Genomic DNA, 23,707 nt, shown 5'->3' on the forward strand with positions numbered 1-23,707 from the left:
ATTCAGAATTGCATAACTACACATCCATAACTTCATAACTATACATTCAGAATTGCATGCATAACTACACATCCATAACTTTATAACTATACATTCAGAATTGCATAACTACACATCCATAACTTCATAACTATACATTCAGAATTGCATAACTACACATCCATAACTTCATAACTATACATTCAGAATTGCATGCATAACTATACATCCATAACTTCATAACTATACATCCAGAATTGCATAACTACACATCCATAACTTCATAACTATACATTCATAATGTGAAATTATAAAATTATGAACATATGTTTACGTAACTAACGGCAATCAAAAATATTTGTTTTAAAGTAAAACGACGCCGTTTTTGCATCCGTGTGCACCATGCATGATGCACACGGATGCACGACGTAATTTGCCGTATCTTGTTGGCTGTCTAGTTCTGTTCAATGTTCTTGTGTTCCTCACCTACAATATATTTCTTGTAGGTACCTAGCTAATATAAGATCATATATACAACTGTTGGGCAGAGGTTGGTGAAGGGTCAAATCCGACACCAGGTGGCTAAGGGATTGTTGGGCGGAGGTCTAAAGGGCCAGTCCAGCACCTGGCGGCTAAGAGATTGTTGGGAGGGGCGCCTGAATTGCCAAGTCCAACACCCTGCCTCTCGAAAATGTGTTGTATAAAGAAATAAAGTGGACGTATTGTGATAAGAACTTGATCTTAACAAACTAGAACGAATAATTTATACTCTTACCCCAAATAATTTATACTCTGTCTTAACAAATAAAGGCTCTTACAATCCAATGGCGAGCTGAGGAGGGATCACAGTTGCGCTTTGCCTGCAATTCAGACCTAAGCAAAGTTTCTTCAGGATAGAATGCATTGTTGTGAACATTTTTATTCCCAGGTTCTTCAGCCCTCACATTTATTTCAACCACCGGTAAAAAAATGATAGCACCTAGTCAGAAAACAAAAGTTAATCTACACCTTACTCACCATTGTTATACCATGAACCAAGATTCATACTGCATTGTGGATCATGGTCCAAAAATAACCTTTAGATTTTGTACTTGCAGTTGACACACTCTATAATTGTAATTAATCGTTTCTATACCTGTAAACAAATTGAAGGCACATCATAGGGTAATTACAGACACATAAAATAATAACTACATATACATAAACTGTTAATTGCAGGTATACAATATATTAACTGCACACACAAGATGTTAGTTAACATGTTATGTGTCCGCTGTTAATATATTTTGTATAAGCAATTAACAATTTATGTTTTTGTTATTATCACATAATGTGTTTGTAATTACGTTATCAAGTTTCTTCAATTTGTTTACAAATGCAGAAACGATTAATCGCAGGTACAAAATGTGTCAACTGCAAGTACAAAATATGAAAGTTATTTTTGGACTAAGATCCACAATATAAGGTAGACCCTTGTCTATGGTATAATTTGCATCTTACTCAACTTCAAGTGTGTTCTCCGGGACCTGATTGTGTGCTTCACCGGGCTTCGAATCCACAGCCATATTCAAACGAGCAACAAAGAAGTGTTGATGAACCGGAACATATAACCCCGGAGCAATGATGGTGCCATATTTTCTTGATTCCCCATGCTGCAGAGCTCCCATACTTAGAATTCCTGTTCTGCCTCAATTTTCCCATCCTGTTAGTAAAGGCACATATATAAACACTTAGATTGTGAGATGAAATGGTTAGATATTGGAGAGCAATTCAAGTGCATTGATTTTTTAAAGAACACTGAAGATGCATGCATGCCTGGTATAAATGCCAGTAGAATGCATATTCATACTTAGCCAAAGTGCAGATAAAAGAAGCTGTGAGTCCTCGAGCGACGAACTTCAGATGAGCCTGTTCTCCAATCTTGGTGTTTCCAAAGTATTCCATCGTCCTCTTCGTGCAAACACACACAATTCTCAATTGTTTCAACCCCGCCAGTGAACTTTGTAAAATGTGCATCAAAGTACTTAATATATCCCAAACAATCACATCCCTAGCTACAATGGAAAATTTCTTTCTTAATTAGCTATTACTCTTAGGGTGTGTTTGGTTGGTTGGTTTTTCCCATAGGAATGGGTATGAAAGTGATTGTTGTTGTTTGGTTGATAGGTTTTTAGAACACTACTATGAGTTTCGAATACCCCATCAATTGAAAAATCCATACCCAAATACAATAAGGGTTTCATTCCCTTATTCATTCTCAAGCACTACTATTAGTAACCATTCCCATTCCACCCTACTACCAAACATGTTAAATATTTTCACCAAAATCCATTACCATTACCAAGTATTTGATACCCATTCCGATTCCGATTCCTATGTGCGAACCAAACACACCCTTAATTGATCCATGAACCAGGGTTCAGTTTGCATTGCGAAACCTGGTCTAAAATGACATCAAGATATGCACCCTTAACATACTATGTGACATAATCTTAATGTCATTTTGTATCAGGCAATTAGGGTCAAAATGTAAGGTGGACCCTAGTGCATGGTAAAATAATTGATTAATGAGTAAAAGACATTTTTGGTCCTAGACTTATAGTGGCTTGGACAGTTTTAGTCCTTTATTAAAAAATTTGCCATTTTATGGACAGAGTTATTGTGGCGAGGACATTTTTGGTCCTCTGTCTATATTTATGTTAGATAACCGTATGAGAGAGGGGCAATTACGTCAATTTAAGCTATCTCCTTCTATCTATTATATCTATGTGTGTTTGGCGGCTTCGATTCTCCTTCTATCTATTTAATTAGTAACCTGTTTGGCGGCTTCGATTCTCCAGCAATTTCTTCGTACAACTGCAACTTGGACTCTCCGACTCCTTCGAATTATGACCGAGAAGAAAAAAACACACACATAGATATAATAGATAGAAGGAGATAGCCTAAATTGATGTAATTACCCCTCTTTCAGACGGTTATCTAACAGAAATATAGACGGAGGACCAAAAATGTCCTCGCCACAATAACTATGTCCATAAAATGGCAAATTTTTTTATAAAGGACTAAAATTGTCCAAGCCACTATAAATTTAGGACTAAAAATGTCTTTTACTCTTGATTAATTTACTGACCCTTTTAAGTGAATTGGCATTTTTTCCAAGCCCATATTCTCCGGCGTCAAATGCACTCTTCCTTTAATGTGAATCATTTGGATCTCCATAAGGAACAACCAGTTGCACAAAGCTTAACCTGTGGGCTATGGGTCTTCGGCCTTGGCTACCATCAACATATGCAACAATATGTATGACTAAACCTTCTCTTGGCGTAAAACCAATCCTAAAGTGCCACTGTAAACAATCAACATTTTGTATCAACAATAATGTATAAAATGCTAAGAAGTTCAGTTAGATCCGGAGTGGTAGATCACTAGATTGTGAGTAAGAATACAAAATTGAGTTATGACAGCCATAGTGTTCGACTTACACCCAATATAGTGGACTCTTTGTGCAGTGGGCACCTGATCTTCTCACCTAATGGAAGTCACTGCACACTGATTTACCCCTCCATTTTTCAATCGTTATACCCTACACCACGGCGCACATAACACTGTGCGCCGCGCGCTTCCCAAAACGACGTCGTTTTGGGAGGCGCGGTAGGAAGTTGCTGGGATTATGTGTATTTGTTCACACAGTTATGTGTATTTGTTCATACAGTTATGTGTATTGGTTCATACAGTTATGTACATTTTTTACACAATTATGTACATTCTTTTTATACAATTATGTACATCCGAATCAGAAAATTTGTGTGTATTATGTTAATAGTTGATGTGTATTATGTTAAAAGTTTATGTTTATTATGTATTATGTTAGATTATGTGTATTATCTTTTAAAAAGAGTATGTATATTTTGTTATATAATTATGTACATTCATGTATACAATTATGTGTATTCTAGTATAACATTATGTACATTCTTGAACAGCGGGTTTTTTTTTTAAAGAAAAAACTACTGCCATTCACTGGGGCGGGAAATTTCAAAAAAAAAAAAAAAATTAAAACGACGTCGTTTTGCATCTGGGCGCATAGTGCAACGCGCGCCGTGGTGTAGGATATAAATTGCTTCCATTTTTCTGTCAGGCCAAGTGTGTGGCCCTAGAGCGAAGAAATTTTGCCTTTGTGGGCAAATAATATGTAAAAAAAAAAAAAAAGAAGAACAACAGAATTATTATATATAATACCTTCTGCCATTATATTCTACATAGTTGCCATTAATGTGAAAGCTAGGACCCTCTGGCTGAATAATGTGTTAGGAATATAGCGGAATAATGCGGAAGCGAAGAATCGAAAATTGAGAATTATAGAAGTTAAATAATAGGGAAAATAATATAAATGACAGAATAAGGCAATTGCTAATTTGGGAGATTATAAAATATATATATTAATCTCTAAATAGAGAATACAAAGAAAATATATATATTAAATATATACTCTACGTGAGAGAAGATAAAGAATTGAATGAATTAAAATTGATGCCTGATTACAAAGGAATTCTAGCCTATTTATACATTTCAAACTAGAGACAAATGTGGTGATTGTAAGAAGACCCAAGAAATTAGGTGAAGATGTGAAACATGGATGCTAGTTTCATGGTGAGTGGTCTTCATGATTTTGAGCCACACAATTTGAGCCACATATTATATCTAACAATCTCCACCTTGGATCAAATTCATTGTGAGAATTAACAATTGGAACAGCCGACTAAACTCAAGCACTACTTGAACTTAGCAACAGAAAGAGCCTCATAATAGCAGGATGGATCATCATCAACCTCCTGTGCGACTGAAAGAGCATAAGCAACCAAGTTGGTTTCATCATCACTAGCATACCTAGCAGGTTTTTTAATTGTCCTCCTAGGACGATCCATAGCAATGGAATACTCTCGTTGTGGCTCGACGAGAGGTGCGGTGCTAGTAGATGCATCATCTTTAGTATTACCATCAGCAGTAGTAACACTATCAATAGGCCTGAACTCAAACTCCACCTTCTTACCAGTACTTTGCGTCTCATCTGTACTGGGAACTTTTCCAGAAGAACGTAGTGCATTTTCATCAAAAGTGATATCTCGACTCAGAATGATTTTCCGAGAATCAGGAGACCATAGACGATACCCTTTTGACTCAGAGGCATAACCAAGGAAAATGCATTTGACAGCTCTCGGGTTCAATTTACCCGTACTGGAATGAGCATAAGCAGGACATCCAAAAACTCTTAAGATAGAGTAGTCAACAGGATTACCTGACCAAACTTCCTCTGGAATTTTGAAATCAAGGGATGAATGTGGAGATCTATTTACCAAATAGCAAGCAGTAAAAACGGCCTCAGCCCAAAAATCACGCCGTTTCCATAACCCAGCATTAGAGAGCATACAACGAGCTCTTTCCAATAGAGTCCTGTTCAAACGTTCGGCAACACCATTCTGCTGGGGTTTACCAGGCAAGGTCTTGTGCCTGGCAATTCCATTTGCCGCACAAAAGTCATTGAAATCTGACTCACAGAACTCCAAGCCATTGTCTGTCCTGAGCTTCTTGACTTTTTTACCTGTCTGAGTCTCAATAAGTATTTTCCATTTCTTGAAAATAGAAAATGCTTGATTTTTATGTTTCAGGAAATAGACCCAGACTTTACGAGAAAAGTCATCAATAATAGACATAAAATATCTACAGCCTCCCATAGACTGGAATTTAGTCGGTCCCCATAAATCGGAATATATATATTCCAATACATCTTTGGTACGGTGTGTAGCAGTAGAGAAACTAACCCTCTTTTGTTTCCCAAAAATACATTGCTCACAAAATTGTAATTTACCCGTACCTGAACCACCAAGGAAGCCTTTTTTGCTCAGGAGATGCATGCCTTTCTCACTCATATGCCCCAGACGCATATGCCATAATTGAGTGAGATCTGCATCGGACATCGATGAGGATACCGCTACTGAACCCGTCACAGTACTGCCATGCAAGACGTACACGCTTCCAGAACGAGAAGCTTTCATGAGAACAACAGAGCCTTTTATGACCTTCAAAACTCCACCTTCAGCTATGTACTTGTACCCCAGAGATTCCAAGGTGCCCAACGATATCAGATTGCGTTTCAAATCAGGAATATACCGAACATTGGTAAGAGTCCTGACAACGTTATCATGAGTTTTAATCTGAACACTTCCAATTCCACTAACCTTGCATTGGGTATCATTACCCAGCAAGACAACTCCACCATCAACCGGTTCCAGAGAGATGAACCAATCTTTGTGGGGACACATGTGGAATGTACAACCAGAGTCCAAAATCCACTCGGTTTCACTCCGTTTCTCACCGGAGCTAACAGATAACAACACATCACCATCTGAATCACTTTCAACAACACTAGCTTCAGCGGACTTCTTTTCTCTCTCTTGCTTGTTTTTCAGCTTGAAGCATTCAGTCACATCATGACCATGCTTCTTGCAGTACTTACAGGATTTGTTGGACTTATGTCCTTTGGACTTGGATCTAGAATTTTTATTGCTACTCCCTGATTCAAGTGAACGACCCCTTACAGTCAAGCCTTCACCTTTGTCCTCAGACTTAATTTCAAAGTCAAACTTTTCTTTGGACAATAGGTTTGACTTAACACTGTCGAAAGTAAGGGTATCACTACTATTACCATACAGCATAATTTCTTTGAAATGCGTGTATGATCTAGGGAGAGAGACAAGCAATAAAACAGCGCGATCCTCATCTTCAATTATAACATCAATATTTTCCAAGTCCAATAAAATAGAATTGAATTCATCCAAGTGAGATTTAATAGAAGTACCTTCCGTCATACGGATTGTGTACAGACGCTCCTTCAGGCGTAGCGTGTTCGCCAGAGTTTTGGCCATGTAAAGCGTATCCAGCTTGGACCATAAATCTGACGCAGTCGTCTCACTTAACACCTCACGTAGAACCTCTTTAGACAGGCACAAAAGAATGGTTGAACGTGCCTTGTCATCCAAATCTTCCCAATCTACATCTGTCATTGTAGCCGGTTTCTTCTTCTTCCCAGCTAGCGCTTTCTTCAAACCGTTCTGGGTTAGAACGGCTTCCATCTGAACCTTCCAGATAGAAAAGCTAATTTTCCCGTCGAACTTCTCGATATCGAACTTAGTGACAGTCGACATCTTTGAAAATAATTCTCAAATAAACCGCTCTGATACCACTTGTTAGGAATATAGCGGAATAATGCGGAAGCGAAGAATCGAAAATTGAGAATTATAGAAGTTAAATAATAGGGAAAATAATATAAATGACAGAATAAGGCAATTGCTAATTTGGGAGATTATAAAATATATATATTAATCTCTAAATAGAGAATACAAAGAAAATATATATATTAAATATATACTCTACGTGAGAGAAGATAAAGAATTGAATGAATTAAAATTGATGCCTGATTACAAAGGAATTCTAGCCTATTTATACATTTCAAACTAGAGACAAATGTGGTGATTGTAAGAAGACCCAAGAAATTAGGTGAAGATGTGAAACATAGATGCTAGTTTCATGGTGAGTGGTCTTCATGATTTTGAGCCACACAATTTGAGCCACATATCATATCTAACATAATGTGTAGGGGTTTAACGTCACTACGATCAACCCCTCCTCGTGTTTCACCGACGGTGTAATTCCTCAATGGATCAACCAGCGATAAGGGAACAAGTTTTCGGTCTTCAAACTCAATAATCTCCATTTTCTGCAAATCTACAAGCACATATACTCCTTCTACTGCCCTAGCATATCCATTTTCCTTTGGGCAGTTGCTCTTTGTTTTGCAAAACACTAGTGGTTTACCAAGCCTCCGACGAGGAGAATCTGCCTCACCATAATAACCACCACACCTGTATGGATTTTTTTTTTTTGATAGTTTGAATCAAAAAAAAAAAACAATAACAATAAATAAATAAATAAATAAATAAATATATATATATATATATATATATATATATATATATATATATATAGAATTAGGTTCTGGTGCGGTTAGGGTGCCCAGGTGCGGTTGTGCGGTTTAATTTGGGTCATTCATCTCGTTTAAATCAACGTCCAGGATTACTAAAATTTTAAAAAAAGATGCGGTGGCAATTTTGTAATTTTTGCATCTAGGTCAAAATTAAGGTGAGCGGATCTATGATTAATGTGCGTGAGTTTTGTATATAAGATGCGTGAGTTTTGTGCGTAAGGTACGTGAGGTTTGTGCTTAATGTGCGTGGGGTTGTGCTTAACGTGAGTAGTTGTTAAAACTTAAAGTCTGTGAGTTAATACTTAAAGTGCGTGAGTTTTGTGCTTAATGTGCGTGAGGTTGTGCTTAATGTGCGTGAGTTTTATACTTAATGTGCGTGAGTTTGTGCTTAATGTCAGAGTTGTTGAAACTTAAAGTCTGTGAGTTAATATTTAAAGTGGTGGGTTTTGTGCTTAATGTGCGTGAGATTGTGCTTAATGTGTGTTGGATGAAGAAGCATGCAGCACGTCTAAATGAACAAAAGCGTCTACCAAAACCAAAAGCGTCTACCAAAACCAAAAGCGTATACCAAAAGTGCGTCTTCTTGTCCAACAATGTGCGTGGATTTTGTACTTAATGTGCGTGAGTTTGTACTTAATGTGTGTGGGTTTTGTACTTAATATGCGTGAGTTTGTGCTTAAGATCTAACAGTTAAGGTGCGTGGCTTTCTTCCAAACACGCGTTTTTTTTTTTTTTTTTTAATTTTCATTGATTTGAGCCGTTGATTTAGATTTGATGAACGACTCAGATCTAACCGCACAACCGCACGGGAAGCTATACCTGCACTTGAACCCTTCCCTATATATATATATATATATATATATATATATATATATATATATATATATATATATATATATATATATATATATATATATATATATATATATATATATATATATATATAGGGATGCACTCAGGTGCGAATAAGTGCCCAGGAAAGAATATGCAAACGAATCAGCACGTGACACGTGTCCAGATCTAATAGCTTAAAAAACGCGGTAGCATTTTCGTAAATAATTGAACATCGAAGTGCAAGTAAAATCACTTACGTGTGCACCTACTTTCACCTATAAGTGCATGTAATTTTGTCTTGTTAACATTTACTTCCCGCAAATATTCATGCACCTAGGTGCACCTACTTATAACTATAGGTGCAACTATTTATAACTATAGGTGCAACTACTTATAACTATAGGTGCACCTATTTTCACCTAAAGTGCATGTAATTTTGCCTTGTTAACATTCATTGATCTGAGTTCAGCGGGTAGCAACTACTTATAACTATATGTGCAACTACTTAAAACTATATGTGCAACTACTTATAACTATTGGTGCACTTGGTATTGATGCTCAGTATAAATTTTTACTTGCACCTATAATTCATTTTACATGCACTTGTAATACATTTTACTTGCACTTCGATGTTCAATTATTTACGAAAATGCCACCGCGCTTTTTTAAAAGAATCAGGGTTTCTCATCCATTAGATCTGGACACGTGGACGGACAGAATCCATTCCTATTTCGCGCCCATATATATATATATATATATATATATATATATATATATATATATATATATATATATATATATATATATATATATATATATATATATATATATATATATAATCCAGATCAGGTGAGGACCTAATCTTAGGTGAGGACGTGATGACTAATCTTGTGCGTTTGTTTTTTTATTTGGATGGTCCAAATTTGAGTTCTTGAGATGACATGGATTGATCTTTGTTGTTAAAGTGGGATAATAGTGTCTTTTTCTATTTTTTTTAAAGTGTGAATGCATGTATAATCCTTGGCCAAATTGGTTTCCTATTTTCTTGGATCATCACCGTTGCAATTTGGAGCCGCGATTTCTTCATCATTGATTGAGTGTTCGCCCATGCAAACTAATCAGTATTTTTTATTTTTTTTCGCTTGTTCTTTTGAGTATAATATTGTCTATATTTGGATTGTCGTGTATATGTATAAATGCCTGGGTAGTACGATTGTGCATTCGTGTGTGCTGATTTTGCAACCTAGTGTTGTAAGTTGTGCACTATAGGCTAGGGAGTTGTGCATTATAGCACATAGTTCAATGCATCGTAGAACATTGGATGTTCACTGTATGATTTTTTGGCGGGGTTTGAATGCACAACAATGAAGTTATTGATGCACAACACTCAGTATAGGAATGCACAACATTTTGTATGGGAATGCACATATTTTAATAAGACTGATTTACCCTAAATTTATATATTTTAATATTTTAAAGGGATTTGTTTTCTTAATCCGTGTGATTTGTTTCTTTTAATCTCAATCATACATCATTCTGATTTAATGGTCTAGATTAGTCCTCACGTCCTCACCTAAGATTAGGTCCTCACCTGATCCGGACCCTATATATATATATATATAAGACATTTTTTGTCCTAGACTTATAGTGGCACGGACAATTTTAGTCCTCCATAAAAAATTTAGACAATTTATGGACACACTTATTGTGACGAGGATAATTTTAGTCCCCCGTCTACATTTCCATTAGATGGCCGTTTGAGATGAGGGTATTTGCGTCATTTCATTATATCTCCTCCTCTTTATTCCATCACTTCTGTTTTGTTCTTCATTGTACAGAGGAGGGTATTGCTACACACCCACTTTGCGTCTTAATAAAGAAAGAGTGAAAATGCTTCACTATACATTTAAAGCACATGTATGCAGTTACTTTATTGTGAATTTAAAGAGCACATATCACTATACATTATCCATGTATAGCCGGGCAACACCCTCAAAGCCCTTCTCTACCAACTTCTTGAAATTCCTCAGACCGACACCGGGTATTGTCAGCAAAATCTGGACTCCCAAGTTGTAATGTCCCGGCGCCGGAGCTCCCACTCCTCTGCCTCCGCTGAGACCTCATTGCCTGCCGCTCTTTCAAATCCTTGCTGCTCTCATCACCAGTCACGTGACTCTCGTCCTCTTGCTACAAGCTATTCAACCCCTCAGCCTCACATTCCGGCTGTAACACCCCAAATTTCTAAAACCTTATAATTACACACTTAACTTAAATAACGCAACTAATCAATCATATTAATTTACTAAGCATCAAAACAAAGGGATGTCACGGCCACAATCACCGTACTCGGTGACTGCACAGGCTAAAAAGGTACTAACTATCCGAAACTTACTACATTAAAGTAACTTGGGGAAAAAAATACCCCGGTGTCTATCACCAACAAAACAACAGGTGTCTACATCAAAATCTCAAAAACATCAATAATAGATCAAAAGAGTTTAGACTAATAGCAACTAACTACACTAGTCTAACTCGAGCACTCTCAAGAGCTGGACCCACCTGAAAGGGGTTTTACAAATAGACAAATAGAGAACACCCGTTAGCACGAAGCTAAGTATAACTCCACTCAACCCTGTAAAATACTACAGTATATACTTTGGAAAAAACATTTGATTCACATTCCCAAATTAAGCAATCTCAATCACTTAGACAAAACCTTATTATAAACTACAAAACTTTCTATATGCTCACAACCTATATTATCAAATAGGCATACTTCAACGATATCAAACCTAACAACATGCTATACCATCGCATACTTAACATAGCAAAACTCCACCCTGTATAACAACTCAAAAACAATCTCATGCTAACACATAAACTTAACAAACAATCTCATGCTATCAAGTTCTCATCATGCAATTAGGAATTATCATACGTCAATATGCAAACTAAGGCAATCATACTCAATATACAATCTCGGGTAATCATTCTCAATATGCAATCTAGTGCAAACATTCTCATTATGCAATCTCGTGCAATCATTCTCAATATGCAATCTAGTGCAACCATACTCAAATGCAATAAGATGCTATAGGATAAGTATAGATAGATATACATATACACTCGTTTGTAAATAGAATACTTTTCTGTGGAGGTTTCTTAGAGCCACAAGGACTCGCTTGCTCTTTCTTTCTTAGAGTCGTAATGACTCACTTTCTTTCTCTTGAGTCTCTTGACTCGATTTCTTTCTTGCTCAAACTTTCTCATACTGCTTGTTTCTCTTGAGGCAGGACTCCGCAGCAGCGAAGCCCTAGCGTACGGTGCAATCTCGTGCATCCGCCACATCCGTAGCTACAGAACCTCTAACTCGTGGGGAGGTAGGTCTTCACGAATCGTGAATGGACCTAACCGGCTCGACAATCTAGCCGGCCACACACTCAACTCGCCTACAGAACCACTCTCTTGGTTCTTTATTTTTCTTTCTTGCTTGCTTTCTCTGTGGAATCAAGTATCGTACTTTTAGTGTGCACACCCCCTAACCAGGATTCCAAGCCTGGCGGGCAATCTCCAACCTCGTAACGTGGGAATACACCGCGTTACATGATAAATCTGTCGGATCGCAATGTCTGTTACTTTCTCTTTTACTCCGAAAGGACATAGTCCCAACGGGTCATCCAAAACCTCACTTATATAGATAACATATATATCTCTTGCAACTCATCTACTTATACCAACTTATGCACGTTACTTCTCAACAAATTCTCAATGCAACAAGATAATCACTTTCCACATGCTTATGAGTTTTGGAAAATAATACTTAGGCTCACGTTGGCCACTTATCCCTTTTAAAACATGATATGCTTGGAATACAATTTACTGGACAACATACTTCAATTCTATATATTACTGTGAACTCTTAAAGGACACATAATCATGTTTGAAATTCATAATTTGACAAATACTAGCAAATAATTCTCATGCATTTGGAACTCAAATTGCTCAATTTAAACTCATTCTCTGGATAATAACATTCAAGACTAACATGCTCTGTACACTTCAATACTTGGAATTTGACAAATAATCTCTATGAATCACAACATACACCTTAGGCATGTTTTTCTAACAAGACTTATTCAATTAATGATCATGGTTCTCAATTTAATAATCAAATAGTATCAAGCTGCTCACATAGGCAAAACCAAGTCTGATACTTCTCATTTTCAAAACACTGGAACATTACTGTGACATATTTGCTTCACAAATTTTATCATAAAATGCTCATTTCTAAACCAAATTCAACGAAATCAAAGTCCAAACGTGCGTCATGACGACCCCAAGGTACCGAGCCACAAGGGTCCGCGACTCTCGGTCCGAAATGACACGTAGCTGAGCCACAAGGGCCCGGCCACTACACAGACAAAACCAAATGGAGCTTGCGGCGGGGCTAGAGGAGCCCCGCCGCCTGGGACCGCCCGGCGGCGGCCTAGGGCCACGGCCCTTGTCTAGGGCCGTCCCATCACGGCTCTAGCCAGCGGCTCCCCTCGTGGGCCGTTGGCTAGGCCCGTGACTGAGTTGTACACCAGAGGCTTCTTCACCTGTATAGCATTTTCAGACAATTTTCCACTTCCAAATCATCATACAACGTCAACAAGTCATCTAATAGATCAAACACACAATATACTAGCATTTCTACACATTTCTATCTGCATAACAGTGACTTCACAGAGTAAAAAAGAGATTGGGAATCAATGGGGTTATACCTTTGTTGTTTCCTCTTCTTTTTCTTTTTCTTGTGTGGATCTCAGCCCCCACTCTACTCAAACACCACTTCCTTCACCTCTTAAACACCTCAAACCAAAACAAACAACACATAGCCTAAGAAAAGATCTCAGAGATTGAAAGCTAGGATGGAAATCTTAAGGAAAAAGAGATGAAAGGATGATATGAAATCTTACTGCCTTTGCTTTCTTTCTTCTACAGAGCTCAGAAAATGGAAACGCAAATGAAGAGGATCAGGAGAAACAAGATGAGATGGTTTTATTTATATGGGTGCAAAACCCTAGGTAGATCACCAATGTTTGGTTGATGGCAAAATAGTAATTTGGTTGAGTTCTACAAAATATCAAGCAAGCTTGTGGTCTATCTTACAACATGGACCATAGTCTAGGAATGAGATTTTAAATAGTTTGGGGTCAAAAATACATTTTTCCAAAAACACTTTCTGGACAACCACTTAGTTTAGGTTTCTCAGATTTTTCCCGATTTCACTCAGATTGACTTTCGGATCAAAAACTAGGTACGCAATGTGCCCGAGAATTTAGGATTTTAGATTTAAAATAAGTCCCGGTGTTGAATTTATTTAAAAGTGGTTCAAAATAATTTATTCAAACACCGATTTCATCGCAAAAAATTTTATAGAGTGAAAAATGGCTATTTTGAAATTTCTTAAAACTGAATTTATAAAATAAAATTTTCGATTGTCACACTGGCGCATGTACAACGCTCTCCAAATCCCCCACCGCAACCGTAGCGAACCACGCGGCATGGGCCCTTCGCGCATTCTCCTGCTTGAGAACGACCCAAGCCCTTACGGGGGCCCTGCTCTCGAGAGAACACTGGAAAAAATGGAAACTACCTCGCAGGGAAGTGATGGTTTTGGCTACTACTTTGGGGCCAGCGCCTAAGAAAGGATTTCCCGCGGCAGAGTAAGGAAGAGAAGAGTGGCGCAGACGCTGGAGAGTGGCCATGGAAGGCATTGGTGTAGTAGCGGGTCTGGGTTTTAGGGGAAAAGGGCGTTTGGCGGTTCTTCTAAAACCTTAGAGAGAGAGAGACAGTCGTGGGAGAAAAAGAGAGGGAGATAGCTGACGTATAAGGCTGCCGGGGGACCAAGTGGATTTATGCTTATCAGCTTCTGCAAAGTGGGTGTGTAGCAATACCCTCCTTTCTGCAATGAAGAACAAAAACGTAGAGATGGAATAAAAAGGAGCAGATATCATGAAATGAATCAAATACCCTCATCTCAAGTGGTCATCTAACGGAAATGTAGACGGAGGACTAAAATTGTCCTTGTCACAATAAGTGTGTCCACAAATTGTCCAAATTTTTTATAGAGGACTAAAATTGTCTGTGCTACTATAAGTTTAGAACCAAAAATGTCTTTTACTATATATATATATATATATATATATATATATATATATATATATATATATATATATATATATAGAGAGAGAGAGAGAGAGAGAGAGAGAGAGAGTGACTGAGAGTACTATTGACTCTATTAGACTATTGGAGTAAATAGACCATCACCAAAGTTCTATCCTATGATCTTTCCTCAAGAAAAGTCACAGGTTCTATATATATATATATATATATATATATATATATATATATATATATATATATATATATATATATATATATATATATATATATATATATATATATATATATAGGGAGTGGATGAGGTGCAAAGATAACTTCTCGTGTGGTTGTGTGGTTAACACAAAATAGACGCACCTTAAACATCAAAATGACACACGTTAAGAACACAACTCATACGCACCTGAAATACACAAACGACGCACCTTAAGCATACAAACAAAGCATCTTAAGAACACAAATCATGCACCTAAAGTTTTAAAATGACACACCTTAAGTTTCAACAACTGACGCACCTTAAACATACAAATCACGCACCTTAAGAAGGAAAACTACGTACCTAAAGCTTTAGGCGGATGCACAAGTTTCAACAACTGATGCACCTTAAGCACACAAACCACGCACCTTAACAAGGAAAACCACGCACCTAAAGCTTTAAATCGACGCACTTAAATTTTCAACAACTGACGCGCCTTAAGCCACACAATACAAAAACCACGCACCTTAAAGCCACACAGTACAAAAATCACGCACCTTAAGCACAAAAACCACGCACTTAAGAAGGAAAATCACGCACCTTAAGAAGAAAAACCACGCACCTTAAATGTGACCTAGATGCAAAAAGACCAAATTGCCAGCGCATTTCTTTTTAATCATTGTTAATCCTGGATGTTGATTTAGGCAAGATTAATGGCTCAGATTTAACCACACAAATGCACGGGACACATCCAACCGTACGGGAACTGAATTATATATATATACACACATGCACACACACTTTTATGGAAAATATAAATAATAATGTTCATAGCCTCTGATGACTGTATCCTCGGATAGAGCTGGCCAAATCCCAGACTTGAACCTAGGTTAGCATTGATCAAAACCGACCTAGGATAACCTGACCTGATCCCGTGCCGGCCCGATTTCGGTCTGGTCCTAGGCCTGGACCCGGGCCTCTTGTGGGCCGATCTCGGGATAGGCCCATAATTTATTTATTTATTTATTTTTGTATAAAATATTTATAAATTATTTTTTTGAATGAAATTTAAACCATTGACCTATGTTTAACAATGAATGTTCTTAAACTACTTCAACCTTTTGATATAATAATGTTAATATATATATATATATATATATATATATATATATATATACACACACACACTTACTGACACACTTTTTCAATGTTAATATTTTCTTTTAAAATAATATTTTAACAATTAATCTCAAAATAAAAAATTAATATGATTTTCTACAAAATTAAATCTTTATAAGATTTTAATAACATTTGAATTTGTATTATTAAAAATATTTATAAGACTTGTAATATTCTTTGATAATAACTTCTAGATATTATAAATTATAATGTGTATTATTATTTATATAGTTTATGCTAGATTTTGCCTAGGCCTAGACTCGGGGTTGTGCGAGGCAAATTATATCGTGCACGGAGCTTCAAAACGACGTCGTTTTGTTTAATGAAAAGAACCGGTACCCGTTTCGTGCTGTTCCGTGCCATTCTGCAAAAAGTAACTTTGTTATTCAGTTTCATTTTGTATACACTGCAATTTCAGTAACACAACTACAGTTTCATACTTTCATTTCAATATAACTACAGTTTCATTCAATATTTATACACTCAAATATGTGAAAATGTTATTTAATTTTATTTTATATACATTATAGTTTAATTAAAACAAAACTGCATGATCATTTCGATATAACTACAGCTTCATTGCACAACATACACTCAAATATGTGAAATGTTATTCAGTTTCATTTTATATACACTGCAGTTTCATTTCAACACAACTACAATATCATTTTGATATAACTACAGTTTCACTGGGTAATATACACTCAAATATGTGAAATTGTTATTTAGTTTCATTTTGTATACATTGCAGTTTCATTTCAACACAAATACAGTTTCATTTCATTTCAATTGCAGTTTCACTTGATAATATAAAAATAATACGTGAGGCAGTGTCAGTTTAGATACACTGTAGTTTCAGTTGATAATTAATACACCAAACATGCACGCTCCGTTAACTGTAACAGCGTGCCGTTTCTTTACTTAAAGAAATGACGCCGTTTTTTACCGCGGTGCACGTGCACCGCGATCCACGATATAATTTCTGGTTGTGCTATGCCTGGGCAAGTTAGGGACCTGGGCTTGGGCAAGTTTCGAGTTGGGCTCCGAGCTATTTTATTATAAGATCTGAATCAGCCCTCTATAAGTCGGTTTAATTAGGTTTGGGTTAAGCCCGGTCTAAGCCAATTGAAGCCCAGACCCATTGAGATAAACTAACTTAAGTTGTCCATAACTGATCAGCTCAAACGAAGAAAGTAGGAATGTCAATCGGGTAGGGCGGGTGAGGAGGACATATCCCCCGCCCTCGCACCCGCACGCGTGCGGGTAATGAAATTTCTAGCCCATCTCCGCCTCCGAGGGAATTTTGCGAGTGCGGGTAATACCCAACCCGCAACTCTAATTATTAATATTACACTTAACTAAATCTAATAAAATTGTATTCGACAATTCTAAATATCGCATGGATTCTTTTAATAAGTTTGATCATAAATCTAACATTTAATAAGAGCCAATGATGTTAGTCCTTAATTGGAACAAAAATTGTGGTGGTGGTATAAATTAAATCAAGTGTTTGCTCATTATATTATTTGTGTTGTTCCTTGCCAATTTTCATAAAAAAAAAAAACAAAGATAATGAGATGATAATTCAATTAAATCCCTGAGGCACTAGCTCATAAAGAAGTTTAATTCATTATTCATTTTTAGTTATAAAAGATAAATAAACTTATATAATAAATGAATACTAATAACACAAGATATATATATATATATATATATATATATATATATATATATATATATATATATATATATATATAGAATCGCACTCAGGTGCGAATGCATTGCCCAGGCGCGAAATAGGAATGGATTCTGTTCGTCCACGTGTCCAGATCTAATGGATGAGAAACACTGATTTTTTTAAAAAACGCGGTGGCATTTTCGTAAATAATTGAACATCGAAGTGCAAGTAAAATGTATTACAAGTGCATGTAAAATGTATTATAGGTGCAAGTAAAAATTTACACTGAGCATCAATACTTAGTTGCATCTATAGTTCTAAGTAGTTGCACCAATAGTTCTAAGTAGTTGCACACATAGTTATAAGTAGTTGCATATAGGTGTACGAATGTTTGCGAGTGGTTTTTAGGGGTATTACTACCCGCTGAACTCAGATCAATGAATGTTAACAAGGCAAAATTACATGCACTTATAGGTGAAAGTAGGTACACCTATAGTTATAAGTAGTTGCACCTATAGTTATAAATAGTTGCACATATAGTTATAAGCACACCCAGGTGCATGAATGTTTGCGGAAAGTGAATGCTAACAAGGCAAAATTATATGCACTTATAGGTGAAAGTAGGTGCACTTGTAAGTGATTTTACTTGCACTTCGATGTTCGATTATTTACGAAAATGCCACCTTTTTTTTTTAAAGTTATTAGATCTGGACACGTGTCGCGCGCTGATTCGTTCGCATTTCCTTCCTGGGCACTTATTCGCACCTGAGTGCATCCCTATATATATATATATATATATATATATATATATATATATATATATATATATATATATATATATATATATATATATATATATATATATATAATACAAAATTCTCCTCATCCCCGCACCTATTATCCAAATTGTGCGCGTATTTTAAAACTCGTAGGGCCGAGGAACCCATAGGGTGCAGGGTAGAATTGTCATCCCTATAAGAAAGTCAGTAGACAATTATTATTGAGAGCTGAACTTGTAACTTTATGATTACCAAATTAATTGTCTAAACAATTTGACTGTGATTGCCCAAATAATTAAAGAGAAATTCTATTTACACCATCTATTTTGCTATTTGCACCACCTATTTAGTAGGTCAAATAGCTTTATAGGTGGTGTAAATACAAATTTGTTATTTACACCACCAACATTAAATATGGTCAAAGATTATTAATTGTTTTTTTTTTTAAATTAAAAATATTAAAATTAAAAAAAAAAAAGAACAGACCCACTGGGCTGCCTTTTCTCATCATTCCCCTTCTCATCAATGCCCCTTCTCATCATTGCCTCTATAAAAGGAGGATAACTTTTCAACAAAGCTTCACAATCAACAAACTCTTGAGCATCCCACAATAAAGAACAAACAATTGAAATCTAAACATTATCATATACAATAATCTGTACTCCACTCGTACAAGGACAGAAAACATACTATGGGTGGTTGAACATTTGGAATGACTTCGGATGAAATCACTTTTCCCTTGTCATGTTTCTCCAGCTCATGCACTTTGGCTAGCTCAACAATCCATATACTTGTCTCATTCTTCTCTTATTGTAAAGGGTGAGCTTAGGTTGCCGTGGAGGAAGCTTATTCATGATTTGTGGTCCTTGGTGAGGTGTGAAGAAGTATGCATCTGCTAGTGCAACAACACTTTTGTTTGGTTCTAATAAAACCACCTCCATAAATCGAATGTCATCCCATCCCTAAAATGGTAACGATACGTTACTAGTAACACAAATAACTATGATATTGATCAGTATTGATTCTTACTATATTTATATGTGCATATGTAACATCAAATTCGTATGATTTTGTGGTACCTTATTTGATTCATTTGTGTCATTTAGATGATTGGAAGGTACTAATTGTAAAATCTTGTAAATTCAAGCTCAATTAGATGTATTTTGAGTCCTATTGGCACAAAGTCGTATTCGGAGAGTCATGAGAGGTTAATAAAGTGAAAAAGAGCAAGTTGCAAGTGTCATGGCATAACCCAAGGATCCAAAGGAGCAATAAAGAAATAAATAAGAGTTCATTTTAGAGTAATTAATGACCAAACGTCACACAAACGGTCACGGCCATGACAGTACAAACTCTGCTCTGCTAGGCAATGTCTTGACATTTTAATTATATCTCGACCTTGGAATGTCTAAATCAAGTGACTTCAAAGGCATTGAAAAGATAAATCAAAGATTTACAATTTTTATGAAGATCACAAAGTCTAATTCGAATATCTACATGGTGCAAAATAGCTTAGAAACAAGAATTATTGTGCATAGTATGGTCATCATCACGACCGGCGCCATGATGTGATGTCGATCATGATCGGGCCTAGTATTTTGCAAAAATACGCAACTCCAGTTGCTATAAAAGTAAATTAGAGGTTACTTTTAAGTGGAATTTGGATATTTTTACTCTATAACTTCTCTCTAGCTTCTCTTCACTTAGAATAGGGTCAGATTATATTTCAACTCAAGATTGCAATTCAATTACTACTTCAATTCAAGCTTGTATCTTCAATCTACATTGGACCAAACCTAAATTTTCATTACCTAAATTTCAATTCCTTCAATTTCATTTGTGGTTTCAAATATGGAATTTCATTGTGCTTTTAATTTGTGAGTAAAATAGTGAATAACTAGATTTTCTATGGAATTTGTATTGAGCTTTCTCTTGTGTTATAGATGCTTCATATTATTATGAGTTCAATTGCGTAAAGGGAGGATGTATAGAATTAGCTAGGGCTTTTATTGTAGATATAGACTTAGTCCTAGCCTACTAGGGTAGAGTGATGTGAATGGATAGAATGGGGTGTGGAAGAGAATCATTGTTCATGATGAGGATATGGGTCATGCCAAACATACCCTAATTATATTATTTATTTTTGCTACGCATTTTGAACATGAAATAGAAATTCTTTAACAAATTGTAACTAGGGATGTCAATTTTAACCTTAAATCTATGGGTTGACCTGACTAATTCAAAAAAATTTAAGATTATGATAAAAATATTTTAACTCGATAAGTCAAGTGGTCCGAATGTGCTAGACCAAAATTTAGTGAGCTAGCCTGATAGCCCGAGCCAATTAAGGTTATTCTTTGTTACAGAAGTGATGTTGAATAAAATATACATAAAGTTTATATGTAAACTCATTTTTTATATTTTGTATTAAATTTTTAAATAAAAATTTCATAAATATATTACAAAATAAAATCTTCTTATGAAAATAAATAATGAAAAATTAAAAACTGACTATAAATAATATATTATAATGTAAGTATATTAATTATTTTTAATTAGAATTTGGAAATTAATTGCTATAAATAATATATTATAATGTACGTATATTAATTATTTACTATAAATGCACTAACTTATTAAAATTGAAAGTTTATAATGTTAATTTCAAAATCTAAAAGTTTTAGTTAAGCCCGATAGCTCGAGGTTTTAGGGTTAATCCAAGAATTTTGAACTCTACAAAAAAGTGATTAGCATAAGCCGATAAACACGACAGCCCGATAAGGCTAGTCCAAAACTGAACAGACTGGTCCAATTGACATCCCTAATTGGTATCTCAAGAAATTAATGTTGGAAAAATTAACTAAAATTGACATGTAAAATGATCATTTTGTGTTATAATTTTTAGTGGGGTTCACTTCAGATTTCGAACAGGTCAAATTTGATTTGGATTCTCTAAAGTCAGGGGTTTAATTTGATATATTATACACTCAAAATAGATAATAATTAAGTGAATTATAAATTGATTCTTAAAGTATACCCACTTATGTTTGGAAAAAATAAGTTGGAAGGACTTTAAGTATTTTTTTTTTGTGCCACTGTCACACACTCCCACATTGAAAAATGGATGTAAGTTAGCACTAGATATCTACAAATCTAATAAGAGCCAATAATGTTAGGCCCTTAACTGGAACAAAAAAAATGTCACTATAATTACTGTTTCTTAAAAAGATTGGTTCATATTATTTTGATTTTAGTATTTTTTAATGATTTTCCTTTTTTACCCTCTATTATATTATTTTCTTCCCTTAAATAACCCAAAATTTCGTTAGTATAAACTTTAGAAACGGAATATCGCGTTAACTATTTATTATTCTTACTTACTCATTAATTTCTATAAAAGGTCTTAGGTTTTAACCCCATTCCAATTAGAGTTGGAATAATTGTTAAACATATACTACGAATATGATAAAATGTATTAATATATATATATATATATATATATATATATATATATATATATATATATATATATATATATATAATATATATATAATATAATATAATATAATATAATATAATATAATATAAAATTTAACATAAACTTTGGTCAAATAATTAGGCCGACGAAATACATAGCATTCAAAGTTGAGCATAAAAGATTATAAATCAGGAACTTTAAAATTCATTTGATTTTTTTTTTTTTGGCATTTTTCTTTAAAAATAAATTTAGGTTAAGTTTTTTTTTTTTTTTTTTTTTTTTTTTTTTTTTCGTTTAATTAAACCTTCTTTTGATTATTTGGAACAAAAATTAATATTTCAGTTATGTTTTTCCATTATTGGAGTGATTTAGGTCATTATAATATTAATATTTTTTGTATATATTTTTATAATGGTACAATTGTACATTATTTTACAAATATTATACTATTATTTTTTTATCGGACAAAATTGTTCTTACATCATTGTGAGACCTGCGCAACCTAACTACAAAGTTATTGATCAAAAATACAATTACACATGGATTCTAAAACGGTATGACCATTATCCAAAGAACTGACAATGTTGTCATCTTACTGGCTCCAATTTAACAAGTTTACATATAATATTATCAATGCATGAAAACTTCAAAAGAAATTTGTAACTTAATTTAATTTTTACTATATATATCATTATAACAATATCTACTGTATGTAAGATTTTCCCTAATAATATATATTATATATTATATGTTATATATTAGGGCCTTAATTAAGTTGTGTAAGTGGACTAGGCTTATTAAGTGGTCTGGTTTGACTGAATAACTAGAAGTTGTTAGTCCACCAAACTCTGTGCCTAATATAATCCTGGATTGATGGGATACATGTAACACCCCCTGATTTTCCAAGCTATTTAAAGCCTTAAATATGCAGATATCTAAACAAAACATCAGACACAGCGAAAGATTGAAAGAGGAATATATAAACCGGAAGTAAAAGGGGTGCTATGTCACGCTCACCCAAAGGTGAACGCATAGGCTAACATCTGCATAGTTCAACATTTAAAACCGTACATGTTCAAAGTACTAAGTAGCTATACTTGGCTCACAGGCCACAAAACACAAGAAAGGAGCTACACTAGCTGGCACTAAACCGCGCTCTCGTCTAAACATCACCTGAAAGAAACACACAAGAGATGGGACGACGCCCGGTCAGCGAATAATGCAGGTAACCCACCAATACATGTGAAATATCATACATAGATAAGATATACGTTTGTAAAGTCATTTGCGAAACGGAATACATACATACATACATATATATATATATATATATATATATATATATATATATATATATATATATATATATATATATATA

At 35.1% G+C, this 23,707-nt stretch overlaps 1 pseudogene; it reads right to left on the reverse strand.

Moving 5' to 3' along the window:
• Positions 1 to 23,707, reverse strand: part of LOC109160660 — a 35,111-nt pseudogene that overhangs the window by 2,525 nt on the left and 8,879 nt on the right.

Source organism: Ipomoea nil, unplaced genomic scaffold, assembly GCF_001879475.1.
Source record: "Ipomoea nil cultivar Tokyo-kokei standard unplaced genomic scaffold, Asagao_1.1 scaffold2868, whole genome shotgun sequence".
Lineage (NCBI taxonomy): Eukaryota > Viridiplantae > Streptophyta > Magnoliopsida > Solanales > Convolvulaceae > Ipomoea > Ipomoea nil.